The sequence below is a fragment of the Callospermophilus lateralis genome, chromosome 2, assembly GCF_048772815.1.
Source record: "Callospermophilus lateralis isolate mCalLat2 chromosome 2, mCalLat2.hap1, whole genome shotgun sequence".
Taxonomy (NCBI): Eukaryota; Metazoa; Chordata; class Mammalia; order Rodentia; family Sciuridae; genus Callospermophilus; species Callospermophilus lateralis.
In genome coordinates this window covers 104,057,992-104,075,428 of record NC_135306.1, presented here as the reverse complement: position 1 = coordinate 104,075,428, position 17,437 = coordinate 104,057,992, and the positions used below count along the sequence as shown (strand labels likewise).

The following is a 17,437-nucleotide window of genomic DNA, read 5'->3' as shown; positions in this document are numbered from 1 at the left end:
ATAGAGTCTTGCAGTCCTTAGTGCAGGAATTAAGTATTGGGTACTTGCTTAGGACTTTGAAGGTCCTTGGTCTGGATTAACCTAAATTCCTAGCTTAGTAGTGAGAGGAGAGGTATTAATGGAAGGGAAAAAGTGGAAATAATAATAAAGTTTGGTAGAAAAAGTATGGGTTTTATGTTTTCGAATTGTCATTTTATTTTAGTGTTGTTAAATGATGGAAATAGGGTTAGAGATGTTGAATAAATAAGTCGTGTGTAGAAGTATAAATTTAGGAGTGCTAGTATTGCTATTAATGTGGAGAGAATAATATTATTGTTTGAAATAAGCTCTTTGAGAATGATTCATTTTGGTGCAAATCCTGTTAGAGGGGGTAATCCTCCTAGTGATATTAATACAATTAAAATTATGGGAGTTAAAAGAGGGAACTTATTTCATAGATTTGATAGGGAAATAGTACTAAAATTTTTATAATAATAGAGAAGTATAAATATGTTGGTGGTAAGTATAATATAGATAACTAGGTTAAATGTTGTTAAGGTTGAGTTATATGGGACACCTTCCCCCACCCCTGAGAGTTATGAGGGAGGGCCTGGATGAGGTTAAGAGAGAAACGAACAAAAACAAAACAGTGATGTTTCCCGTGTGTGTGTGTGTGTGTGTGTGTGTGTGTGTGTCTGTCTGTCTGTCTGTCTAGTGTGTACCTGTCTGAGCACAAAACCCAAACAGGATGGATTTGGGCCTGGGGGAAGGAGAGGGAGGCCCTTCCTGGGTTTACTTTCTGGGGAAGGGAAGAGACAAAGGAAAAAAAGGTGAGGGTGTTGCCCAGCAATCAAGACCCTTTGTGGACCAATGCCCAAGGCCCTGGGTTTCTTCCCCAGCCTAGCATCACAAAAGAAACAAAAGTAGTGAACAAAGACAGACTCAAACAACCAAAACAGGCAATAAAATCTCATCTCAAAGTGCCCACGGGAAAGGAGAAAAAAAAAAAAAAATCAAGACTCTGTGCTGGGCTGGGATGGGCTGGGATGCGCTGGGGTCCTTTATATCTCAGCGTTAGAGTGGTCGCCTAGCATATTCGAGGCCCTGGGTTAGATCCTCAGCTCCAGATAAAAAGAAATTAATAACATAAAGGCATTGTTTAAATAAATAAATGCATACATACATACATAAATATATAGATAAATAGATAAATAAATAAAATCCAGACACTAGAAGAGACCTTGCTCACACAGACAAAGGTGGTGGTGGGGGGGAGATCAAGATGGAAATCACTCTACCCTTGGCATCCAATAGACAAATATGGCTCCCCATACTCATGTCAGGGTTTCCTTGGTGGGGATGGAACCAGAAACCAGCCCCTCACACAGGGGCTGGTTTCTGCCTGGAGCCTGGAACTGGGGACTGAACACAGACACAGTTTACCACTAGCTAAACCAACATCCCCTTTTTATACAGATATTTTTATATATTTTTGGTAAATCCATTGATTTATGAGTTGAACCCAGAAGCACTCACTTGACCACTGACTGAGCCACATCCCCATATTCAATTTATCTATCTATCTATCTATCTATCTATCTATCTATCTATCTATCTGTCATCTATCTATTCATTTGTTTTCTGGCTTGCTTGCTTGTTCTAGTTAAAGCTTGGTCCCGGGGTTTCAAAAACTGACTTCCAGACCACTCACGTATAAAGGAATCAAGCCTTTATTAAAGCACAACTAGTGGCGAATGAGCAGAAGAACATAAAGCTGTTCCCCTGGCCAGCCCCAAACAATTGCAAGGGTGCCCCTTATAAGCCTCAAACCTGCAAAAGGGACGTTTTGGGGGGAGGGGGCGTCTAGCTAATGCAAGCAAGCCAAGTTACAGAAGCGGGAGAGTGAAGTCAGGCGGAGGGACGCTCAGCCAATCACAATCAGCCTAGCCACTCCAGTGACAGAAGCTTAGCCCCCCCCCGCCCCCCCTTTTATGGGCTAGTTACAGAAACAATGTCCCATTAGGTAGTTCCTTACTCTTAAAGGTTTCTATAGCACAAGGAAAAGAACATCTTGCGTCAGTCATGACCCTTCTACTTGGCCTGGTTGTTTTACAGAATGAAGACATAAAACAAAACGGAGTCCCATTTGCTTTTACTATCACAACTTTTCTTTGGGAGACAGGGGTCTCCTCACGAGGTTACTTTCGCTATGAGCTTACAATCCTTCTCTCAACCTCCTCCTGATCCTCTTGGGGGTGGGCGGGGGAGGACCGACATGAACCCCCAACCCATACCTTTAATTTTTTGAGCTGTAGATGGATGGACACACTATCTTTACCTTATTTACTTGTTTGTCCCTTTGTTTTGGGTTCTGTGGTGCTCAGGATGGAATCCAGCGCCCCACACGTCCCAGGCAAGTGCTCTACTACCAAGCTAAAACCCTAGCCCAAGCTTTGCATTCTAGAATGAATACATTTCCTTCTATGCTGAAGGAACACAGACACATTTATTGTACAACAAGCCCAGAGATCTTCACATCACACTTGCCTAGAAGTCCTACATAGATTCATTGACCTTTGACTTTGGAAGCCACGTTCAGAATCTATGACTCTGGCCAGATAACTGCCATGATGTGGTGTTTTGCTCACCAACAGTTGGACCTAGGAGAACAGCTTGGACTCAAGTGGACAAATGCTCTTATGCATTCAGGAAACAGTGCCACTCACCTGGTACAGGAGTGTTCTTTCAACAAATGATCACAAAACCCTTACTTTTTCAATTAAAACTAACAGATGTGAAAACTGGTCATTAATGGCACAGATCTTTTTATTTATTTATTATTTTTTAGAGAGAGTGTGAGAGTGAGAGACAGGGAGAGAGAATTTTTTAATATTTAGTTAGTTAGTTAGTTAGTTAGTTAGTTAGTTTTCCGCAGATATAACATCTTGATTTGTTTGTGGTGCTGAGGATCGAACCCCGGCCGCACGCATGCCAGGCGAGCGTGCTACCACTTGAGCCACATCCCCAGCCCCAAGCACAGATCTTTCTCTCTTTTTTTTTCCTTTCTTTCTTTTTTTTTCTAAATCTGAATGTTACACCGAATGCATGTGTTAGAACTTCCACATGTGTCACTGACTATGGGATAAGTTTAGAGCTTCGATACAATACACGTTCTAATAAAAAAAGTGACCTCTCATGTAGGAAACCTATATGTCTTTAAGTGTACCGACTTTTTAATAATAAAAAAATCTCTCAGACACAGCACAGCATAGTACTCTAGTCCCCAGATGTGCACACATCTCCAGTGACAGAGATGTGGGGTGATTCAGGAGAATCACAAGACTAAGCCCAGCCTCAGCAACTTATGAGCCCTGGGGTAACTCGACAGAAAGAGAGAGAGAGAGAGAGAGAGAGAGAGAGAGAGAGAGAGAGAGAGAGAGACGGGGGGGGGGAGAGAGAGAGAGAGAGAGAGAGACAGAGAGACAGAGAGACAGAGAAGGGGGGGTAGGTGTTGGGGGGGGTGTCGCTCAGAGGCAAAGCATCTCAGAAGGAAGAGGGGGAATTTATTATAATAAGAAGACATAAGAACTGAACCTTTACAGCAACAAAACTCTGACGATTCTGCTGACACTCTGTTGTTCTAACCCATCGGAGGCCTAGCAAGGTTATCCAACAGAAAAGTGATTTTCTGGATGAAAATTCTAAATATTTGTTAGCCAATGGGCAGATAACCCACCCTGAAAGTCAATATGGCTTCACCTATGATTAGGGAGGGGGAGGGTAGGGAAAAGAGAAAGGAAAAAGGATATGGGTTTTAACATGAGCCTCAGTGGCTGAGCAGTGAGACTTATACTCAAAGCCTATAAAGTGGACCCCTGTTACATTTTCTGACACCCACCACCACCTCACCCCCCCACCCCCCCCCACCCCCGCTTTAATTGATTTGACAGTTGGGAGAAAAATTTTTAAAAAAAAAAAAGACAAAAAAGGACAACAACAGCAACAGACAGAAACAACAACCACCCTTACCGAATTTCTGAATTTACATGAGTGAATGACTCTTCTTGATTCTCAGTAACATAGTTTATACTTTTCATTTTCTTTTCATTTGGCCAAAAACAAATTCGATGCAACAATTGCTGTCTTGGGTTATTAAAAATGGTTTAAATTTGTTTTTGCTCAAAAGCAATCATTTTAGAGCATTTAAAAATTTGATTCTGTTAATAAATAAATAATGATGAATATGGTATTCTAGAGATACAGCTATGAACATATTCTTCTGTATCTGACATTACTGTGTAGTATACTTACAAATCTGTTAGGAAAGTAGATCAATTTTAAGTATTCTTACCACAAATACTCTTTTTAAATACAAAGTTTTACAATGCAGAAAACACACAAATGTTATATTTAAAGATTTTAGTTTTGTGACTCTAAGGTTTCATAAATTGCACAGTTAGAAATGTTTAAATATACTATATTTGCATCTTTATATAAGATGTGACTTTTCCAAAGAACACCAAAATAGGAAGGGTAGTGTGATTGTGACAGACACAATACCAGTACACTCATTGTCACCAAATCACATTGTGCTCAATGAGTTCACTCCCCTGGGAATACCTCAGATGGAGTGACTGAGAACTTTGCGCTTAGGTATCTTCTTTGTCATCTACCTCTTCACTCTGCTTGGAAATGACTGATTTTTATAGCATTCCTTTCTTCCTCTATTCTTGAAACTCTCATGTACTTCTTCTTGGGATTTCTATCTATTTTTGTTGTTCCCATCTCTAACTTGTCCCCAGATGTATTCTATCTCCCTGGCCTGAGCCACACCATCACTTACAGAGGTTGTGAATACTTACACATTATTTTATCCCAATACAAATTGTCCGTGTATAAATGGACATATATTTGGAAACAATGTCCACCTAAATGTTAAAATATTTAATCCTATTTGTGGGGATTTGAATGACTTACTTTTTGTGTGTGTTTCTTTATTATTTTGCAATGGGTTTGTAACATTTACTTTTTAAAAAGCTGTTTTCAGGAGGAAGGAAAGAATATTTCAGACTGGGGTTCAAGTGCAAATGATAAAATCTAAAATGTTGAAGTGGAAAAACGTTCAGAGTAATTATTCTTGAGGAAAAAAAGCAGAGTCATTTCAAAACCCAGTGGTGTAGTAGTAATTACGTTGCTTCTTCATTATGCCTAAACTCATTTACAAGAAAATGTTCTAAAGCCACTGAGTGGGGTTTATTATTCTCCTACCCATTTGTTGCTCTCCTCTGTTGGTTCCTACCTTGTAGGTATTCCCAGAGGGCATCTGTGGGAGGCCCATCCAGATAAGAGAATTGAAATCTGGTATTTAGTGTACTGTCAGACATAGAAATTTAAGGAAATAAACATCTGCTCTGATGCTATCAGATGAGGCTAATGCCAGGCTTTTGCACTTTGACAGTTGCATTTTTTTTTTTTGATCTTGTGAATATTGTTCTCCTTTTTTCCTGAACAAGTATCTCAAAATTCTGTAGTTCAGGGATCTTATTTATAAGCTGTGCAGAGGAAGACAAATACTGTGCATTTTCTCTGGTATGGGGAATATAAAAAATCTGAACTCATAGAAGTGGAGAGTAGAAAGGGGTTTATCAAGGACTGGGGCTTGCTAAAAGGGAATATTGATCAAAGGATACAAAATTTCAGTTAAACAGGGGAAACAAGTTCAAGAGATCTATTACACAATACTATGATTAGAGTTAATAAAATTGTATTGTAGCCTTTAAAATTATTGAGAGTAGATTTTAAGTTGTTTTCACTACAAAAAAAAGGTAATCCATATATTAATTAGCTTGATTTAGTCGTTTCATAAGATATACCTAATTGGAAACATCATATTGTACTACATAAATATATCTACATTTTCTCAATTAAATAGTAATAATTCCTTAAAAATTAGTATTTGATGTGTTCTAGACACATACAAAATCTATTTGACACAAATAGCAAAACTTTGCTTAAAAATGCAGATAAAAAACAACTTGCAATTTTACTTTTTTGCTTATGTTAATTTTGGAATATCTTGTTGCTTTCTGAAGATGAGAACTTTAAGCACAAATAAGAGACCTTTTGTTATTTTATCAAATTCTGTCCCATTACCCTCTAATGACTACTAAATCTGTAATAAGTATCATCTCTGATAACATTGAACCTTTTAGGATGTGGATATATTATCACTGTGACAATCACAGTATTTTAGCACATGCCACCTTGGTTCTAAAGTGAACATCTAACATAGTCTATTTTATTTGCCTTCCTAAATTTTAGCTAATATAAATTTAAAGAAATTTTGATTGCTCGTCACAAGTATATGAATCATCTCTTTATTCATAAAAAATAATTCTTCATGCCAGTCATGGTACTCCAAAATTTAAAGATAATCAAGAATTGGACTGGGGGTATGGCTCAGAGGTAAGGTGCCTGCCCAGCATGTGCCAGGCCCTGAGTTCCCTGTATTATACTGAAACGGGAAAAAAAAAAGAAAGAAAGATAAAAGTATCTAGTTTTTATCTTTTATCATTTGTTTAGTGTGTAAGAAAACATTATTAATTTTTAATAATGTTTTAAATTTTAATTTTATTAATTTTTAATGATTCCAGATTTGAGATGTTTTCAGAGTGGTGTAACTACCTAAACATCCTATAAGCACTAAAACTTGATCAGAAACTTCATGGACAAAAGTCCTGAAAAACAAGCCAAAGGCTAGCTCCTTCCTTTATTTGGGGCATTTATAAACAACAGCAGCAGCAAAAACAACAAAAACTCTCTTTATTACTTACTTTTTCCTATCTCTGTAGATTTCATCAGAATTTTGAGGTCTAAATAAGACTGTACGATGCTGTTTCTCCCAGAGATAGTTTACATTTCTTGAGCCAAGGGAATATGTCTAACCCATTTTACAGTTCACTTGTCTGTCTCTCTTAGCAAGTGATTAATATATGTCATAAATTGGACTCTAGATATTTGTTGGAATAAGTGGAATTCATGTACATGTAAATAAACAAATGTATAATTGTTTTCATTGAAGAATTAGGTCTGGTACCCTCTACCCAATATTTATTGAATATTCATGACATTTTAATATAGAAGCCACAATATATGCCACACAGTACATAAGGCAGACATTTCAAGTAATAGCTTCAAACTCTTATTGGTCCTTCAGCATATTTTCTACTTGTCTATCTAGGCAGTAGCCCCTGTCCATACCATTGAGCACTGCCCATATTTGTTCCCCTGAACCTTGGACCCTGAACACAGGGCAAGCGTATGACTTAACTAAGGACATTGTACTGAATTTTAAGTTGAGTTCCACAAAAGCAGAGGGCAGTAATTTCAGGGACTCCAGAGGATGAGACCATTGAACCTGAATCATTGCACAGCCTTGCTCTAAGGCTGCTCCACAAAACTCTACTGCTAATGGCCCTGGAGCTGCCCTTGTTCCCACACTTCCTGGGCCTAGCTTTTCATCAATTTCTTTAATTCTTTCAGCTACTGCAGTTGCTGTTGCAATAGATCATTTCAGGCAGTATTGTGGAGTAAAACAATGTATAAATGGTCTATTAAAAACATTAGCACATAAAAAAGCACTAAATAAAAACATGTGTACATAAGTATGTGCTATATAGGTATCAGATCAACCTTTTATTCCTCGAAGTATATTTTACAAAAGAAATTATAATAATCTCTCTCTCTTTCTCTTCATCTCACTTTCTCATTTCTGAGCTCCAATTATACCAAGTAGCTAATTGCACTCTTGCACAATGAGGTTCCTGACTTGAAGGATTAATTCCCAAAGGAAAGCAAGCTTATTAAAATCTCCTGTGTTTATGAATTGTTGCAGTTCCTGGAGTCAGACAGGAAATGACTGTAAGGGAGCTGGAGTACCCTTCGATATGTGGCATTCTACATGAAAGTAGCTAAAAAGAGAGTAATTCAGGATCCTTATTAGCAACCTGTAGGCTGCTGGGAATTGAGGCAGGGGAAGCTTCTTTCTTCTACTGGGGAGGAAACAAAAACAACATTCAACGGATCCAGCCAGTTATGCACAGTGTTTGCTATGTGAGTACCTGAAGTTTTGCCTTTGTTTATTATTTATTTATTTATATTTTGGTACAGAGATTGAACACAGGGACATTTAACCACTGAGCCACCTCCTCAGCCCTGTTCTTGTATTTTATTTAACGAAAGAGTCTCACTGAGTTGCTTATTGCCTTGCTAAAATACTGCGGCTGGCTTTGAACTCATGATCCTCCTGCCTCAGCATGCTGGGCCTCTGAGATTACAGGGCTGGGACACCATGCCCAGTTAACCTTTATTTTTTTTTTAATCTTGGCTTTCCTCACAAACACATATAGATTTGTGTATGTGTGTGTGTGTGTGTGCGTTTGAGAGAGAGAGATAGAAAGAGAGTGATAATAGATATTGATAGGGTCTTAGGCATTTTTTTTCGAATCCATGGAGCGATCTATAATTTAAAGATCTTACTGTGTTGGAAAACATAAAACAATAAAAAAAATTGAGGTTTTCAATTTATAAAACTTGTAAAGGTGTTTTTACTACCCTCTCCCCTGTGTCTCCTACTGGTGCAAAACTAGTGTTGTTTAACTTGGACCTGCTTAAAGAATTACAGACTTTGGAGCCTGAGGTGGATGCTACCAGTCACTCATCTGCACTAATTTCAGGGACTCCAGAGGATGAGACTACTGAAAAAATACTGTATCTTTTGCCTGTGTGGCTTCCACAAGTGTCACAAAGGAACAATTCAATTAATGCAATTTAACAGTTTGTATGCAGAATGGAAGATAGGAGAATAGACCTATGAGGCTGAGTGGGATTGTTCATGAATGCCACCTGCTACTGGAAACTGCACTGTGGAAGGGTATACCCGTCTTGGGAGATGTGGGCAGATAAAGACAGTTTTTTCAGAAAGCATCACTCTCTAAATATCTAGATAATTTTCTTCTCCATTTCATTGCACCGATCTAAACAGAACAAATTTATATACATATTAAATTTAACCACAGCTTTCTTTCTACAGACAACCAAGAATTGATTCTTCTATAAAAATGAGAAATCAAACCATGGTGAGCGAATTCATCCTGCTGGGAATCCCTGAGTCAGAGGGCCTAGAGATGGCCCTTTTCATCGTGTTCTCATTAGTTTATTTGTGTACCCTCCTGGGAAATGGGCTCATTCTCACTGCTATCATCTCCTCCTCTCGGCTTCACACTCCCATGTACTTTTTCTTGGGAAACCTCTCCATCTTTGACCTGGGTTTCTCTTCCACAACTGCTCCCAAGATGTTGTTGTACCTCTCAGGGCAGGAACATGGCATCTCTTTCCGGGGCTGTGCTGCTCAGCTCTTCTTCTACCATTTCCTGGGCTGCACCGCATGTTTCCTGTACACAGTGATGGCCTATGATCGCTTTGTTGCCATATGCTTTCCCTTGAGATACATGGTCATCATGAACCACAGAGTGTGCTCTGTCTTGACCACAGGGACCTGGATGGGTGGCTGTGTCCATGCCACTATCCTAACCTCCGTCACCTTCCAGTTACCCTTCTGTGGCTCCAATGAGGTGGGCTATTACTTCTGTGATATACCTGCAGTGCTACCTCTAGCCTGTGAGGACACATCTCTGGCTCAGAGAGTAGGTTTTACAAATGTTGGTCTTATGTCTCTCATTTGCTTTTTACTCATCCTTGTTTCCTACACTTGCATTGGGATCTCCATATCCAAAATTCGTTCAACAGAGGGCAGGCAACGTGCATTCTCCACCTGCAGTGCTCACCTGGCTGCAATTCTTTGTGTCTATGCTCCAATCATCATTATCTACCTACAGCCCAACCCCAGGCCCCTGCTGGGTGCTGTCATTCAGATCTTGAATAACCTTGTGACTCCCATGCTGAACCCACTTATATACAGCCTGAGGAATAAGGATGTCAAATCAGCCCTGAGGAATGTATTTTCCAAGAGAAGTCTTGCTCTGGAAAATAAATAAAAGACTCTAAATCTTTTTATGATGAAGTCTGTTTTCCATGTCATAGGACAAATTCTCATCTGCGGTTCTCAAGATGTATTGAAATAAAATATACTCTGAATCAATCTACCTCTTAATCTCAGTATTTTAACATATATGTCCATCTTTTCCCCCCATGTTTATAATGAAATAGAACTTACAATGTTGCTACTTGACATTGCACTTAAGCTGTGTGAATTCTGACTCAGCACAACTGTACCCCAAAACATTTCTTAGTTGTTTAAATAGTTGAAAGAATTAAAACACAAATGTTTCCTCATGGTCTTGGTTAAAAGTGTACACTTATACATGTTGAGGGAAAAGAAAGTGAGAGAAAAAAAATTCAAGAAAGGCTAATACATAACATCAGAATTCTGTCCTTTCTCTTTTTGAGTGTGAACTCCAATTTCTAGCAAGCAACACCAAAATTCAAACTAAATTAAGTAACATTTAAGGTAATATCTTATTGGAATAAAGTCTTGTGGGAATTTGGGAGTTTTTTATTGTGTGGATTTCTTTGGATCTAGATATTTTCATTGCATCATTAGACTCCTGAAAAGATATGAGTTTATATTGTTTCTCATTAGATACACAAAGTAAGAATTTCTGTTTTGGAAAATGTCATTAAAAAAATAAATATAACTCCTATTGAATGTAACAAGTTTGCTACTTGGCTTTTTTTTAAAAAAGATGTTGAATTATTTCTGTGTCTATAAATAAAAATCAAATTAATATTGTTTAACTTCAAATAGGATTAAAAAATTTCCCTCTCATTGGAAGTTGATGTTTCTTCCTTTAGCATAAAACAAACAGTATAAGTCATTTTTCTTCCTCTAATCTCTGTGTTCCATAATGCTGAGGGTAAAATAGGTAAGTTTTGTTTCTAGAAACTATACTAAATTATATAGTGAATATAATTCTTCTTCATCTTTTCATATATTATTTCCTTTATTTATATTTTATCTACTAATTATTTATGACTTTTCTTATAAACCACATTAACTCCCCTTGGACATATGAACAAAATAAATATTACAGAGAAAAAAGGAGAGAGGGAGGAAAGGAAGGAGAGAGGGGGAGAGAGAGAGAGAGAGAGAGAGAGAGAGAGAGAGAGAGAGAGAGAGAGAGAGAGGAAGAAGGAAAAGATATGAGAGGGAGGAAGTAATTTGTATTTTAGAAGTAAAATAGAATAGTGCTTTATAATGAAATGGTTTTTGCTTTCTTCTTTTCTTCAATTTCTGCCAGTCAACAGGTCACTAAAAATCAATTCTCTAAGAAGAATCTATAAGTCATCACAGAGTGTGGAATGCACTATTAGAAAATATTAAAAGGGTTCAGTGGCAGCTCATGCCAGTAACCAGGGAATTGCAACGTGGTGTGTAAGAATTTCTAAAGAAAGAATGTATTCATAGTTTTTCAGTGCTGTGACAAAATTCTGAGATAATCAATTTCAGGGAATAACCATGAATTTTGGCTCAGTGTTTCAGAGGTTTAAGTTTCTGGCCATCTGCTGGCTTCAAGGTAGGAACATGAGGGCAAAACGGAATGGCAGTGGAAACCTGTTCCTCTGCTGGTTTCTGGGAAAGAGAGAGAGAGAGAGAGAGAGAGAGAGAGAGAGAGATAGATATTGGGAAGGGGTCTGGAACAAGATATTGCCTTCAAAGACATGGCCCAGGCTACCCACTTCTTCTACCTGGTCCAACTTCTAGAGTTTCCATCACTTTTGGGTAGTGCATGGGATACATCTTATTCTAGTTAAAATTCAAGTCTTATGGATGTACACCATGGTGAGATTCACAGTGGTATATTCATATATGTACATAGGAAAGTTACCTCAGATTTATTCCACTGGCTTTCCTTTTCCTATCTATTTCCATTCTCTTCATTCCTTTTTGTCTAATCCAATGAACTTGTATCCTTCTCTTTCTCCCTCTTATTGTGGGTTAGCTTCCAAACATCAGAAAACATTCAACCTTTGGTTTTCTGGAATTGGCTTATTTCACTTAGCATGCAATAGCTATCATTTTTATGGAACTATGATTTCAAGAATTCAAAATGATCGTGAGAACTATTATGGGAAAAAGATACTTAGCCAATTTTGCTTCAATCTGACATATCACATAATTATACATTAAAATACAAAGTATTTGTATTAAATTAAGTTAAAATACTTTGTTATGTACAATACTGGATGTGATGGTTAATAGTAAGAGTCAGCATGATTGGGCCAGAAGTGACCAGAATTAATCAAATATTTTTCTGAGTGTACCTATTTTCAAAGAGAATAACATTTAAATCAGTAGACTAAGTAAAGCACATTGCCTTCCTAATGCAGCTGTCCACCTTCCAATCAGTTTTAAGACTTGAATAGAACAAAGAGATTAAATAGGAAAGAAATCTGGTGGTTTTATTGATTAATATGGTACATGGTTTTTTCCTGTTCTCAGACTGAAATTTACACCACTGGCTTTCCTGATTCTCAGGTCTTCAGAGTGACACTGAGCTTATATTGATTCTCTTTCATCTCCAGCTTGCCAACTGCAGACTTGGGATTTCTTAGCCTCCAAAGTTGTGAGCCAATTCCTTGTCTCACACACACACACACACACACACACACACACACACACACAATCTTTTATTTATGATGAATTGAATTACCTTTTTAACTTCACAATGATGAAAAAACAATATATATTCAGTAGAAACTGTTCTTTGAATTCTGAGCTTTGAACTTTTCCTGGACTATCAATACGTGATATGATAGTCTGTCATGATGCTGGGCAGTCACAGCAAGCCTCGGCCCCCAGAGAGCCACAGGATCACCAGGGTGAACCACCAACACTCTACACTGTGCTATGTTGCTCAGAGGATGTTCAATAGGCTAGGTGTATTAAATGCACTTTCAACTAATAATATTTCAACTTAACATAACTTTATCAGCATGAAACTCTACCATAAATCCAGGGTTATGGCCCTCCTTCCTATAAGTTATGGTTCTCTAGAGAACCATGACTAGCATGACTCATCCATGGCTATCATTTGTTAATTTCTTAGTGTATGCTAAGCCCTGAGCTAAGCTCTTGTCATGAAGATTTCACTTAATAGTCACATTAATCCTACAAGTTAGATCATTTTTATCCTCCTAATAAATTTGACAATACGGTTCTCAGAAAATTTGCCTAATGATATACCAAGGGCAAGTTGGCTGAGCGTGAGTTTAAATTCAGATCCATCTGACTTTAAAGCTCAGAAAACACTTTTTCAATACACTGTTCTTTGTCACTAATATGCTTGAAGACCTATTTCCAAAGAAAATTCTTGTCAATTGAACACTGCTTTTCTATTGCTTTTTATTTTTATTCTTTTTACTTAAAGAATAAAGTAGAAAAGAGGGAAGATAATGTATTTATCAAATCCTCATTACCTTCAAATGTCATTTTAGGTAAATTGAAAAACTAAGTCAGACTTTACAATTCAACAAAATATACACATATATTTATATTTCTACTAATGAAAATGTAGCAATTTGAATCAGTTGAGAAATTTATTAACAGTCATAACATTTATATATGTGATTCTGTCCCCTGTCAACATAGACCATCACTATTCTTCTCAAAGCAGAGGCTGAGCCCATTACTGCTAGACACTTAACAACATGTAGCAAATGCATAAACTGAAGTCCTGACCATCCATGAAATGTCACCCCAAAGTCATGCTTCCATTTATTTCTTCAACATTGAAGAATTGGACAGTTCTGAACTGTCTCTATACTTCTCCTTACTATACATAGGTAACTATTATTATTTTTTATTTTTATTAGTGCATTATAGTTACACATAATAGTGGGGTTCATTTTTTTTTACATATTCTTACATACATATAATATAATGTGCTCTATTTCAATCTCTAGTACTTATATTTTCCTCACTTCCTCCATCTTCTAACCCCTTTCATCTGCTCTATTGTTCTTGATTTTTAATTGTTTTTGTCATTGCTGGGGTATAGATACATAAAGAGTAGAATTCATTGTGATATATTCATGAATGTCCCTCACAAAATTTTGTCAATTTCTTTCTGCAGCTCCTCCTCTTTTCCATCACTCCTTTCTCCTACTCAATTCCCTTCCTCTACTCCATGTTCTCCCTGCTATTTTTATGAGATCATCCTCCTCTTTTTAAATTCCTTATTTCTCTCTTATGTATACAAGAGAAAGCATTTGACCCTAGACTTTCTGAGTCTGGCTTATTTCACGCAGTATGATGTTCCATCCATTTACCAGTGAATGGCACAATTTCATGGTTCTTCAAGGCTCAGTAAAATTCTACTATCTATATATATCCCATTTTCTTTATCCATTCATCATAACTACAACTGATAGATAAAACCAGAATCAACATTCCAACATATTGGCACAGGCAACAACTTCCTTAGTAAGGCTCCTAAGGCTCAAGGAATAAAAACAAGAATCAATAAATGGGATGGGTTCTTAGCCACGCGGCTGCAGCCACCCAGATTTACAAGCGGCCCCCGGCGGCCCCGCTCGGGAGAAGGGTCCCCGCCCGGCCGGCAGACAGCTCCCGCCATTCCCCTCTGGCTCTGCAAACAGCCACCCCGCCCGCCTGGTTCTTAGCCACGAGGCTGCAGCCGCCCGGCTTTACAAGCGGCCGCCGGCAGCCCTACTCAGCAAGAAGGGTCCCCGCCCGGCCGGCAGACAGCTCCCGCCATTCCCCTCTGGCTCTGCTAAGATAACAATGCAAAGATACAGCGCTAAGGATTCTGCAGGCTCCCGCCAGCTGTGCAAATACTGTACTCAGAGCTGAATTCTGGGCTTGAGACGGGGAAGGAAGCCATCCAATTCGGTTCTCCACATCGGTCAGACCACAGAGGAAGCCAGCGGCCACCATCTTGGAGAGCTGACATCATCATCTCTGTTTTTTTTTTTTTTTTTTTTTTTTTTTGACTGATCACAGCTCTTTCAGCTATAGATCAGCGGGGAAAACTTAAGGGCCCCTCCCAGCTCTCCTGTGATCACAATAGCCAGACTGAGGGCAGCACGGGAGCCGGCGGCAGCCGCGGCTGCGGCAAGGGAGCTGGCCGGAACCGGCGGGAGCCGCAGCAGCGGCGCGGGAGCCGGTGGGAGCCGCGGCGGCGCTGGCACAGGAGCCGGCAGGAACCGCGCAGCGCGGGACTCCCAGCTACCACTCCCACCAGTGCTGACAACTGAGGTCTCTTGCACCGACTCGCCTTGGCGTGGGACTCACGGCTACCGCTCCCACCAGTGCTGACAACTGAGGTCTCCTGCATCAGATATGGGGGCGTGGCTACCAGAAGGTAAGCAAATTTGCTGGGGGTTCTCAGCCCCAAGCTCTACAAGCTTAGGGCCTGAGGGAGGCAAACAAGGAGAGTGTGCCAGGCACTAATGAAACAGCTGCTCCACGCGTGTGCAAGGTAGGCGGAACTGTGACCACCGACAAAACAGGCCCAGTGGACTGCCAGACACATCGCTCAGATTGGGGGAGGGGCAGAGCCACCGGGCGCTTGCAAGTTACACAGACCTGCGAATCACCAGCAGATCAGGCCCAGCAACCGCGGAGCGGCAGAGCCACCCCTGGGCCTGCAAGGTAGGCGCACTTGCCACACACCAGCAGGTCAGGCCCAACAAACTGCGGAGGGGCACAGCTGCCCCACGATCCTGCTAGGTAGGCAGTACCCTGACCACCAACAGAACAGGCTCAGAGGACGGCCAGACACATCGCCCGCCCTGGTTGGGGGAGGGGCAGAGCCGCCAGGCACCTGCAAGGTAGGCAAACCTGCGTCTCACCAGCATATCAGGCCCAGCAACCCGCAGAGCAGCAGAGCCACCCCCGGACCTGCAAGGTAGGCGCACTTGCCACCCATCGGCAGGTTAGGCCCAGCAACTCTCGGAGGGACACAGCTGCTCCACGCACTTGCAAGGTAGGCGGAACCGTGACCACTGACAAAACAGGCCCAGTGGCCTGCCAGATACATCGCCCCGGTTGGGGGAGGGGCAGAGCCGCCACCAGCGCCTTTTAGGTAGACAGACCTGCAACCGACAGACAGAACAGGCCTAGTGGCCAGCGGAGGGACAAAGCCGCTGCTCACGCCTGCAAGATAGGCGGACCTGTGACCACCGAAAGAACAGGCCCATCGAAAGTACAGGCACAGCGGCCTCCCGGCGTGGTAGGCACATTGCCTCAATTGGAGGAGGGGCAGAACCACCGCCAAAGCCTGCGAGGGAGACTTTGCAGCTATACAAGAGCAATATAAATATATAGGGGCAAAAATCAATAACACAACAGTTTCACCAAGCAGAAAGAAACGCGATCAATATGAAAAGACAAGGAAAGAAAGGACCACAAGCAATGCAGGTCAACTCAACTTTAGAAGAGGTAATATCTGCAGCAGATGGAATGTCAGAGAAAGAATTCAGGATATACATGCTTCAGATGATCTGGAGTCTCAAGGAAGACATTAGACAGCAAAATCAGACAATGAAAGACCACTTCGATCACTTTGACAATAAATTACATAAACAAATCCAAGAAGCAAAAGATCAATTATACAGGGAGATAGAGGTTATAAAAAACAAACAAACAGAAATCCTGGAAATGCAGGAAACAATAAACCAACTTAAAAACTCAATTGAGAATACTACCAGCAGAGTAGAACACTTAGAAGATAGAACATCAGACAATGAAGACAAAGTATTTCAACTGGAGAAGAACATAGACAGCTCAGCAAAGCTGTTAAGAAACCATGAGCAGAACATTCAAGAAATATGGGATAACATAAAGAGACCAAACTTAAGAGTCACTGGGATACAGGAAGGTACTGAGATCCAAACCAAAGGAATGAGCAATCTATTCAACGAAATAATACGAGAAAACTTCCCAGACTTGAAGAATGAGACAGAATCCCAAATCCTAGAAGCCTACAGGATGCCGAATGTGCAAAATCATAAGAGATCCACACCTAGACACATTATAATGAAGATGCCCAACATACAGAATAAGGAGAGAATTTTAAAAGCTACAAGAGAAAGGAAGCAGATTACATTTAGGGGTAAACCAATCAGGATAACAGCTGATCTTTCAACACAGACTCTCAAAGCTAGAAGATCCTGGAATAACATATTTCAAACACTGAAAGAAAATGGGTTCCAACCAAGAATCATGTATCCCGCGAAATTAAGCTTCAGGATGGAAGATGAAATTAAAACCTTCCATGATAAACAAAAGTTAAAAGAATTTGCAGCTAGAAAACCATCTCTTCAAAACATCCTCGGCAAAATATTACAGGAAGAGGAAATGGAAAATATCAATGAAAACCAACAGCGGGAGGTAGTACAGTAAAGGGGGGGGAAT

At 39.9% G+C, this 17,437-nt stretch overlaps 1 pseudogene; it reads left to right on the top strand.

Moving 5' to 3' along the window:
* The first annotated feature begins 9,098 nt into the window (after positions 1–9,098).
* Positions 9,099–10,034, top strand: LOC143391087 (putative olfactory receptor 10D4 pseudogene; annotated as a pseudogene).
* The last annotated feature ends 7,403 nt before the right edge of the window (positions 10,035–17,437 follow it).